We start from the raw sequence: 12,155 nt of genomic DNA on the forward strand, positions 1-12,155 counted from the left end.
CACCAAAATCACCAGTCTACAAGCACACATGCAAAGTAGGGTGCAGCACGTCAAATGGCTGAGGTGGAGAGGTTTTGTGCCTGTAATTGAGAGGGTCCACAACTCCCCGTTACATAAACGAGATGACAGATCTCCTTGTCTGGACAGAGCAGACGTAATCATTTTCATGACTTTACACACTGTGAAAGCTCTTACCGCATTGCCTACAGTCTGACTTTCCTTAAATGAAACTTTTACCTCAAGAGCTTGTATTATTTGCGACCTGGGAGGAGACCCACTGAAAAATGAATATTAGAGCATTTCAACACAGTCCACAGCTCTGTTTAGCTCTAAATTATACAATTCTTGAATTAGCTACTGTCTGTTTTCAGTAGTTTTCCATTACAAGGGGTCAGGCACCAGAGGAAATAGTTTTCTAAATCAGAAAGGAATATTAAATGACACAGCTGATAAGTATGAACAGTGGTGCAGAAGATTTATTGAGTAATGTGTTAGGTTGATAAATGATAACATTTATTTGCAATTTGAGGATGTGACCCAAATGACACTCATTAGCTCAGCTTGTGTAGAACCGATTAGTTTTGTAAATTTATTATTTATCTGGTGCTATTAGAAGAAGAGTCTGTTTTAATTGATTGGAAATCTGTTTTATTTCAGCAAATATTACGTATTCTGTTCTTAATCGTATTCTGTTGTTTCCTCCTGAATGTCAGGATATTGTAGTCTATTACTTGAGCAGGGGAGTGCTTGGCGTCTTGCTAAAAGGCTGTAGTGAATGCATTAATCCACACATAAAGGGGTGGTAATAAAGCAAGATTTCTATTACCCACTGGGCTGCTTAGGAGTACACTGGGAGTGAAATGAGGAAGCAGCTGGCTCACAGGCAAGTTGCTCTCCTTCTGTTGGTGGAGCTTGAACTACACATGTTCAGTTTCCCGAAAAGGTTCATGGATTTAAGAGCATGATTCCAATTACATGGAGCTTTTTGCCTGTGCTCATCACCAGTGCCAGATGAGGACTGAGGAAATGTCTCTGGCTCACTTCTGGACCCCCAACAGTAAAGTGTAGGTGTTTGGAGAACCTGAGAAGAAACTGTTGTGTTTGGGGCTTTGCTGCAAAAGTCCAGTGAGTGTTAAACAATTACAGTTTTCCATAGGTCTCTCTGTTGCAGAAAATGAAATAGAAAATGGTACCTTTGTTTTAGGAGGGTTCAAAAAGCCTAAAGAAAGTAAGAGGGTTTCTGGGAGTTGGGGCCTGTGCAATAGCCTGAATTAGGCAAGAACCTTCAAAAGGTATTTTAAGGAGAAACACTGGCCTGTTGAAACCAGGAAAATGTTTGTTTCCACAAAGACATTGATGTAAAACTCTTCAGAGAGGAAGGCTTGTATGTTATTGAAATGTTCCATTGCAACCTTTTCTAAACCCATTTAGGTGTTTTCTGAAGGCTGGAAATTAGTTTTGTTTTGCTGCTTTGTTATCCCTTGCTGAAGTGTAAACATTAGAAGATCAAAACTGAAATGAAACCTGAGAAAAATAAAAATTTTGACTGGACCCACAAGAACTCCCTCAGCCTCACAGCCCTCTTGTAATGGGGGACGAGACCTCAGCCCCTCACCCACACCTGGCAGCCACAAACGTCCAAGACAGAAAAAATTCTGGTGAGACCAGAAAACTATTTATTGCCTAGTTGTCACAAAGTTTGAGGTGACCGTGGATAGTTGTTTCATTTAGTTTCAGCTAATTCCTGCTTCCTTCAAATAAGCTGTAACATATTTGAGAGAAAAAAAAAAAAAAGCTAGCTGTCCCTTTGTTTCAATAGGTGCTTTGTTTATTATGTCACCAGAAAAGATGACCACCCTGGATTTTTTTTTTTCTCTGTGCCCAGGTTTTTTAGGACACTGCAGACTAACTTTAGAGCGAGGAAAGCCTGCAAACACACATGGAGCAAGAAATAACTCTTGCAGATTCAATGGCTCCTGAGAAGAACTTCTCTGCCTGTTCATGTTCAAGCAAACTTGAAAAAACTTCTGCAACCTCAGACACATCTATTTCTTAATATTTGATTTCCCCTGACTCTTCCTGTGCTTCCAAAATAGGGCTAAAAAAGTTCTGCTGAAAGGTAGTAACGCTCAAAGCATGGCATTGCTCGAAGAAAGCACAAAGGAACAACAAGCACTTTCTTCCTAAAAAGAAGCATTTCCCTCATGAGAAGAATTTGCCCTTCCTAGGAAATATTGAGATTTAAATAATTTTCCTTGGGAAATCTGAGGTCTAGTGTTTGGAGGCGTAGGACGCACACACTCATGTCCTTGCACTGCCACTCTTCCATCTTCCAAGAGCAAGTCCTCACCATGGGGTTATTGACCATTGCGCGAGAGAGTGCTTTTAGTCTCCTTTGTTTGAGCCGTACTAATTTGCAGAAATAAAGGTGCACTCATCGGAAAAGGGACCTTTCCTTGCACATTGTCCTGGTTTCAGCTGGCATAGAGTAATTTTCTTCCTAGTAGCTGGTATGTTTTAGATTTAGTAGGAGAATAATGTTGATAACACACTGATGTTTTAGTTGTTGCTAAGTAGTGTTTACGCTAGTCAAGGACTTTTCAGCTTCCCAGGCTTTGCTCGATGCACAAGAAGTTGGGAGGGAGCATAGCCAGGACAGCGGACCCAACTGACCAATGGGGTATTCCATACCATATGACGTCATGCTCAGTATATAAACTGGGGGGAGCTGGCCAGGGAGGGGCGATTGCTGCTCGGGGACGGGCTGGGCACTGGTCAGCAGGTGGTGAGTGGTTGCATCACTTGTTTTTTCCCTGGGTTTTTTCCCCTCTCTCTCTCTCTCCCATTGTTTTCCGTTTCATTACAATTACAATTACTATTATTATTATTATTATTATTATTATTATTATTATTATTATTAATTTTATTTCAAGTATTAAAATGTTCTTATTTCAACCCACAAGTTTTCTCACTTTTACCCTTCTGATTCTCTCCCCCATCCCCCCGGGAGGAGTGCGCGAGTGGTGGTGTGGGGCTTAGTTGCCGGCTGGCTTTAAACCACGACACCCATCCCTGTTGACTGTCCAGGGTATCAGTTTGCTGGTTACGTCAGGGGAAGCATTTTTCATCCTGAAGAGAACTTGCAGCTGAAAAGTATTTCCTGACAAAAGGATTTGCTCAGCCAGTGTTTCCTACCAAAAAAGGTTCAGCTATGATAAATTATTCTCCATTGATGGCAATTCATTTTGTCAAAAAAATTCCCAAATGTTGCCGGTACTGACACGGCCTCCTTGTTTGTTTGTGTAGTAAGTGCTTAAGGCTGGGTGACGGCAACCCGCTCTGTCTCAAGGCAGGACAACACAGCTCCTGCTCTATTACCAAGGAAGCCTGTGCATGCACAGGGCACATACATTTTTCTAATGTGTAACAAATACACAAGCAGCCTGCTTTTTCACACAAATAGCTACATAAAATTGCCTTGTAACATTCTCTGGTTGCATTTGCTTCCTTCAAAATGGGTTTCAGACCCATCTTAGGGAGAGATGCTAGCATTTTCCTGTCTCTCCATATTCTCACATTATTCTCAGAGCCATTTTATATCTTCTTTTCCTGGGTGTGACTTTTATTTCCTTCAAAAATCACATCTTTCTTCATGTAGTTATGGGCTAGTAAAACCATGGAGCTCATTGATAGATGAATGCTATTGCACATGCTGCAAAAGGCAGCTGCATGGAGCCCTGAGGGCTTTCCATATTTATTGATATAAATCCTGGCATTGGGGTTTGTGCCAAAGTTTTGCTCGAGTAAAACATGCAAAGTCAAAACACACATTGTCTCAGGAAATCTGGCCAGCGCTGCCATCTCCAGGGTGGGCTGCTTAAATTATATCTCTTGCTGTTTTGGCTCCTGGAGCAGAAACAGATAAGGCTTAAAGTCCATCTCTGCCCTAGCTATTTTCTTGGGTGTGGGAGATCTGTATTAAAAGCACAGCACAAGATGATGCTTAAATGATGTTTTATTAATTAGCATAGAAATGTGTTTAAACCAGATTTAAATTTCCTGAAACAAATTTTTCGTCTGCTATTTTAAGCAAACACATCAGTTACTGCAGTCAAATCTTTGGAGCAGAAAATGCTGTATGGTTTTGAATGAAAACATAAACCTGCTCATAACTACAGAGCTGCTACTTGCACCTCCATAATGACGTTATCGCTTTTGGTGTTCACGCATTATCATTTGCAGTGTAAAATAAATATGCATGGTAAAACTGTTAATGAATAGCACTTGGATGCATTCTTCAGAAATAGATCTTAGGCGTGCTTTGGTGGATGTGAGAAAGTGTAGCTCTATGCTCATAAGATCAGCCAGACTTGAGCAAGTCAAGCCAATGACAGTATTTTTTTCCTGATAACTATTATCAGTGGCTAGTCCCAGTCTGCCAGTATTAAAAACATTGTTTGTGGTGCTTTATCTATTACATGGTCCTTTTCTGCTCAGAATTTTTTCCCATTTTTATATAAACACCAAAGAAGGACATACAGCAGCCAAGCAAAGCAGCTGCAGCACATACATGAAATTGCAGCTAGGAACAAATAGTTTAAAGTGCTACACGGTGCATGTCTATTCTGCTAGCCTTGCAGCAAATGATAGCAATATAGACATTAACCCACTATCTTTCTTGCGCTTGCATGACCTTGTCCTGGGTGCAGCTGCTGCCTGTCCTAGCTACTGAGCATCAGCTCCAACACTCTTCTATGTCTGACAATTCCTATCACATCTACCTCCAAAATCAACATCAAAATGTTCTTATTTATACAGCTACAGGAAATACCCTGCCGCTCCCCCCCCTCCATTATTTTTTTTCCTTCCTTGCAAGTAGAACAAATTATTATCTTTCTTTGGTACAAACCATGCCAGCCCCATGAGACTGTAGACAGTACTGAAAAATAAATGCAGTGTTTCCTCTGGGTTGTCTACTTATGCTTTCCACGTAACTCAGGGACATAGGAATTAATATTGCTAAACACTGAGAAGAAGGACATAGTCATTTCGTTGCTAGCTCACAGATAACACAAGAACTAGTTACTATTATTTTATGCTGCAGCACAATCCATGGGTTCAGTGTTTCATTTTCCTCTCACTAAGTCGTCTATAATAAAAAAATCCCTTTATGAGAGAGCACTCTGCATGTGCCAGACCGGACCTTGGGTTGTTTTGCTGAGGACTTACTCCATTTCCTACCAAAGCCTTGAGCCTTTATCCTTCCCTCTATCTGGTGGGCTGGGTGCTGGTAACGATAACCACCAGGTCCAGTATAACCAGCCAGAATAGCCAACGTGTAGGGATTAGCAGTCACCTTTTGTTTTTTTCTTTTTTTCTTTTTTTTTTTTTTTTTTGACTCCCAAATGGCAGCTTCTGTAACACTCAGCAGTGTCGTGGGGGCAGATCTTTCTGCTTAAGAAAGGTGTGAGAACTGTACCTAAGCTGGACCCACCCATCTTTTTAAAATCATCTATTAACTCAAAAGTACGAAGATTGAAATACCACCTACAGCTTTGACACTTTAGTCAGTTTTTAGAGTAGTGCAGTAAAGGTAAGGAGTTAAATTTATGCCATAGATGAGAAAAAGACTCAAAAAGTGTGGCATATTTAGCCTGGAAGAAAAAGCAACCTGGATGATGATCTCATTACAGTGTCTAAATATATAAAAAGATTATAGAAGAATCTGGTCATGACCTACCTGGCTGGACTCCGTGAAAATTAAGGGAAGATATATTGACCATGACGGACAATGAAATCTGCACAGAAATGAAATGGGGAAAGTCTTAATAATGTCTTTTGAGCTGGACTGGAGCACAAAGTCTCGAAATAGAAAATGCACATTAAGAGAGTTTTACAGATAACCCAAGCTGAGGTGTGAAGAGTAGAGGTATACATGTGAGCATAGTATTCTTATTACTGTTTCTTAAAGGTTATTAGTATTCTAAGCATTGCAAAAATTATCAAGACAGCCTGGAGGAACGTTTTTGCAGCAACTGTGTTCTCATCTGTTAATGGTTGACATAATAGAGGAGGACGGTTTAAAATATACAATCCATAGAAAATGGGAAAAGACTAGTATGCTGGGAAGAAACTTGCCAAAGCTAGCAACTCGACTCAGGGCTGTGTTTGTCTGGCCCGTGCCCAACCCTGGTAATGAGTCCTATATACATATAGGACTATATACATATGCATATGCTATATGTACAATATATGTATGTATAGTGTAAAAGTAAGATTTCTTAAAATTTTTCCAAACTTACTGCTGGCATAAAAATGTGAAAAAGGCTGCCCACAGGCCTTTTAGTAAATGAACTGCTATTTAAAAAACAAAACAAAACAAAACAAAACAACACAACAATCTTTTTAGCTAGTGAGAAAAAATAAACATCCATATATATAATGCTTATATTGGGGAGAAATTAAATAACCAGAGCAGACAGCCACACAACCTCAAAATTAGGAAATTAAGACCAATGAGGGAATTCGCTCAGGCAGGACTTTTTACTCAGGGTGGAAAACACAAAGAGTAAGTTATCAAGTAAGGTCATAAAAGGCGGTGGCATAAATGAATTTAAGAGACAGCTAGACATTTTTATGGAGAGAAAGGATCGAAGAATTCAGAGCCAGTGACAAATCAGGGAGATGGGGTTGAGATAAAATTAACGAGGACAGGCTTGCTTGTGGCCAGAGGCATTTTACTGTCCAGCGATGCCTTATGTCCTCTGTCATCACATCCTAACCTGATGCTGATATCTGAAGGTAGCATAAAATCTTTTACACCTCTTAGTACATTAAAGAGGAAAAAGTGCTTTCAGAGTTTTCCCCCAAAGGGAAAAACATAATGTTGCTTATTTGCTTTTCAACACTTGCACATAGTTGCAGCAGATGCTGAAAAGACTCAGTCTCAGCAAGTACACGGTGGCCTGGTTATAAACTCAGAGTATTGTCCCTTAGTTGCTTTAAAATTCTCCGTAGAGGGGTTTGAATCATGCCTCCTTCCATTTCTAAGCAAAACTGTGTTTATTTTTCTGGATTTACTTCTTTAGATCATGGAGAGCATCTGGAGATTCCCATGGCAGCGTCCTGCTTCTCCGGTGCTGGGTTAGCTCGTCCTGCTGTTGCATCAGCTCTGCTTGTTGATGCCTTGCCGTTCGCTGACGAGGATGCGGCAGGCTTCCTCAAGGTCCCTGGACCACCAGCAGCCAGGCAGTGCATCCAGAGGCGTCTGATGACTTCTTTAAGACTACAAGGGCTTGGTGTAAAAATACGACCTTGGATAAAGGGAAGAGCAGCTCACGCTGCTAATTGTATCCAGAATTGGAAGAGAGAGCGTTGTGCCAGTCAGGAAACCGTATGTATCCCACATTGTTTAGGAGTTAATGCTCTTGAAAGGAAGATTGAAGGAAATGGGCCTTGACGTTTTGGAGAATGTAGATTTACATTAGTTCAGGCTTAAAAGTACAGAAGACAAGTAGAAGGCACAGACAAGGACATCCAGGATAACAGGACATCTTCACAGACTGACATAAACAACAATGCTATTGCCAGCAGGTCATGGGGTAGAAGGACTTTTCCAGGCATTAGACAAACCTCAAGTAACTCAGAAACCTTTCTGAGAGCCCGTTGGCCACCTCTGGGACACCAGATCCACTTGGCAGCCCAAACGTTTCCCTGGGTCCAGGAGAGCTTTCCAAGACCAGAGAGATCAAGCACCAAATAATGCATATGCTTTCCTCAAAAATTCACGCAGGTCTTTTGTAGCTGTGCTTTGTGGGAAATGTGTGTCTATGTTTCTAAAGTCTTCTCTCAGCTGCTTCTTTGCAGGAAGGGCAGGAAAATGAGCCCAGCTCCTCCAGGGTGCCCATGCTGAGAGGAGCACGTAGCGGTAAGGGACGAGTGTCCTAAGCTCCTCTCTGCATATGAGAGGCACTGAGCCCAGACTCTAGGGCAACATCAGGGGTGGTGAGCTTTGCAATATGCATATTCTGAAGAAAATATCCAGCTACAAAACATTTCCATCATGCTGGCAAAACGCAGTGATGCTGTTTTACTGGCAGAATCTTCTTCCTTCCTGCTAATAGCTTCACCTTATTCGTACAAATTAAATTCACACAAAAGCATTTGTGTTTTTTCCTTTCTAATTCTTTTCATGGATCTCTATAAATATACAGCCCTTACACCCCTTTGTAGAGAAGCTTAAGAGATTTTTACGGTATGACATTTAAAACAAAGCACGTCCCAGTTTGTGTAGGGTTTACTGTAACCGACTGCTTAATCTAAACTACGCTAATGAAGGCTAAACACAAATAATGCTAATTTGAAAAAAATGCCTGATGTGATTAGACTTCCGTTAAACACAACAGCAAGACTAGAACATATTTTCCTTCCTCTTTAGCTACTTCCACTATAATCTGAATATCAAGATCTTAAATCCATCAGGAGCCCAGCAGGCAGCCCACCTTTATGAAGAACTTTACCCTTAAAAATAGAAGGGAAACGGCTATTATGAGCCATCAGGGGATGGGCAGCCCTGCAGGCTCAGTGTGTTTAGCTAATATGGAACAGGAGGAGGTGGAAGTTCTTGGATTTGTTTTTGTTTTAAACGGCCCCTCTGCTTCCCAAGGAGCTGTATTGATGGACTCTGAAAGAAAGCTGAGGTCAACTCTTTGTCGTGATGAGTTAGTGGAGAAATATTTAACTGGGGCCTTATGAAAACTACTTAGCTGTAATAATAACATCAAATCGCTGTTAAATGTGTTTCAGGAACTGTCATTAGCAACATAGCTATACAGCCTAATTCTATTTGTTTAAATAAAGATCTCCTAAACTCACATTATTTTAGTATATATTTGAAAAGCTCAGCTACTGAAAACAGAAAACTGGAGACAGAAAGCAGGGTTTGGATGATATCCAAGCTTTATCATATCCATTCTTTAGCATGGGCATGTAGGGACAGAGATAGGGCTTTATGAGCTCTATAAGCAGTAACACCATACGATTCCTTTTTACCATTCTGTGATGCAGCTGCAAAATGAAATCACCAGCTCCATCTTATCACGAGGGTCCTGGCAGAAAATGTTTATGATGGCTCAGGGGAAACTGCCCATTTCTCTCTTCTTTCCTGGTGATCAGAGAATCACTCTGCAGTGAAGACAGGAAACTTAAAAAAGCTGTTGCCCAAAGGCAGGATGGGGAGCTACTAGGGCAAAAGATGCTTAAGACTGAACCCATGAAAAAGAATAGAATAGAGAATATTTTCAGTTGGAAGGGACCCACAATGATCATCTAGTCCAACTGAAAGAAAAAAGAAAAAGAAAAAAAAAGCAGATTTCAGTTATTTGCATCCTAGTTTTTCTCTAAAGTATCTGGGATCTGGGATCCAAAACCCTACAATGAGGAGACATCCTCAACTATTAGGATCCTCAACCACACAATTAAGGAGACATCCACTTAAAAGAAGTAAGTGGAAGACATAAAAAGAGGAAAGTCCCTTACATGCTGTCCCCACTGCAGCACAGGTATCTCACTTGGGAGATGTACTAACATTTCAATACTTGAAAGTATTGAATGAAGAGAGGTATCTATGTGCTTTCTTTTGAAGAACTGATGAAGGCTCACTTAAGAACAGCATCCTGGCTAAATGCAGAACAGAACTTTTAGAAGAGAGGTAGTTTTGCATTTTTTATTAGTAGACTGAGGTTATACTAGTAGCCTTGGGATGGGGCTGAAAGATCTCAGCCAGAGGTGGGATCAAATTTATGTCTCTTTCTCAGCAGTTTTTGGTGAGGATGCAGTCACCATCCCTCCCTCTAACTGTCTTCCACATTTCAGAAGTGATATAAGATTCATTAGCCCAGGAAAATTGAACATGCAGCCCAAAAAAGCAAGGCCTGCTGCAAAGGAATCATTGTAAAGAGGATGCAGGAGAGAGACTTTATAAAGAAATGCAATTAAGACTAGTGTTGATGGACTAATTTTAAAGTGAGTATACAAAAGTGTAGTTGATAACAGGGGGGGGAAACCAGATCAAAAGTGTCTTAAACACCCACTTCCAGCCAACACTGGCTGGAGTGCCCCTCAGTGCACTCAAAAGCCCTGCAAGAAACACGTTAGACCGATATATGCAAAAAGCACTTTTATAGAACCACTGAGAGGAGGAGATAAAAATGGTAAATACTGTAGCTATTATCTGGAATAATATACTTGAAGTGGAGAGATGAAAACCCAAAGGATCTTGAATGAACTGTCAGGATCCAAATGAAATGCTTAGCTAGGAAAATATTTCTTTTCATTCTGGAAATTTTATGAGCCAGCTACGCCTCTCCTTCTGTGGGTGAAATTGAAAAAGGCCATTCTTAGGACTGGGTAAAAACATTTTAATTTTGGATTATTGCTTTGAGTAAAATTCTTTGGCTAACCAATATTACATTTCTTTATCTATTTTCCAAATTCCTTCACTCTGCACTCAGAATGAGAGCATATTGCAGATGACTGATGGTCCCTAAGCCTCCATTCGGAGCAGGATTGACCCATATGAATAGTTCTCTGAGCCAGGAAGGAGACATTGCCCAAAAAACTGCCAGAGCAGGATGTGGTCAAGATCTGCTTTCAGTCAAACCACTCCTGAAGTCAAAGATATTGCTGTGGCTTTATCTGAAAGCAGAATTTTGTCTAAAATCTTCATTACATGTGAATTCCACCAGGATATTGCATTCAGAGACCTTAACTATACATTTGAAATGATCCTCTTTTGCTTTATGTAATGAATAGAATAGATAGAATTGCTTTCCCAAACTTTCTGAGGAAATTGAAGTGATGCGTTAAAGATTTAACAGCTTTTATTTCTCTTTTCAGATCTTAACCCAATATCAAATATTAAAGTACTAATATATTTAAGGAAACCAGAAGTTGCTGTTATAATTAATTTCCTTTCTGAGAAAAAGTATTGCCGACTTCTTTTGGGAAGAATGTAAGTAATCCTTTAAAAGAAAACCAGAGCAAATGTGTGTGCATGTATGAAAGCTTTTTTCTTCTTTTCCCTAAATCTCAACTACAAAGGTACATTGTTTATGTTGTACATAAGGGCAAAGACATATAATCTGAAATGAGCACATCATGTCACATCAGTAACATAAAAGTGAAAAATGCATTTAAAATATAAAAGATTCAGATCCTACAAAACACATGGCCTCTAACTTTGGTGGGAAACAGGCAGAAGATAAAAACTGAGCAACCCTGAGCCCACTGAAATTTCTACCAAATCTCTACCTTCCTAAATAGGAGTGTAATTTCAGCACAGGTAACTAAGGGTTATAAAATGAGCTTAAACTGAGCAACAGGAGGTACAGAGAAAGGGAGAGAAGGCTGGCACCAAAATATCCAAACAACTATTTCCATTTTCTTTCATATGCACTGTTAAAGTTACAGGCTTGTATTAATCACCTGCAAGAGCACGCAGTGGCTTCATGAAACAGTGGTAGTGATAGTCCATGTGTACGTCTTCATTATCCTCGCAGATGCGCCAAAAGGTTCTGTTTTCTTTCTAACTGGAGACAAAGAAAAATTAGTCTTGCCAAGTATCTAAAATAGCTTTTATTTGGTTCTAACTTCAATATTGTAAACAGCCATTTGTTTATCTTTTAAGTTATTTATGGATTACTCAATAAAAGACTAATCATGCATTTAAAAAAATTTCTGGTAGTGCCGATGATAGAAAGAACTGTACAACTACATTGGTTACCTCAGAAACTCTCATGTAAAAACTTGTTAACAAGGAAGGAAGGGGAAAAGCAAAATTTCAGAGGTGGGCAATAGAAATATTTTTAAACAACTATTTTTCCATACTCCTCTTCTTATCACCAGAAGGGTTGCCATTTGAAAACAGGATTCACCTCCTCACAGATTCCCCTGGAAAAATGGACACTGCATTTGACATGTGACTCACCATCTCACTGGAAAAAGGAGTGAAGCTCTGCGCATCTGTTCAGGCTCCTTGGGGCAATGCATCCCTCTCTGAAATATGGGCTGTTGAAATCTCTTGTGTGGTGTCAACAACACAGATTCAGTCTGTGAAGTCCTGGGTGAAGATCATGGCTTGGGGAGCGCTGATGGCA

This window comes from Calonectris borealis, chromosome 6 (genome assembly GCF_964195595.1).
Source record: "Calonectris borealis chromosome 6, bCalBor7.hap1.2, whole genome shotgun sequence".
NCBI classification, from domain to species: Eukaryota; Metazoa; Chordata; class Aves; order Procellariiformes; family Procellariidae; genus Calonectris; species Calonectris borealis.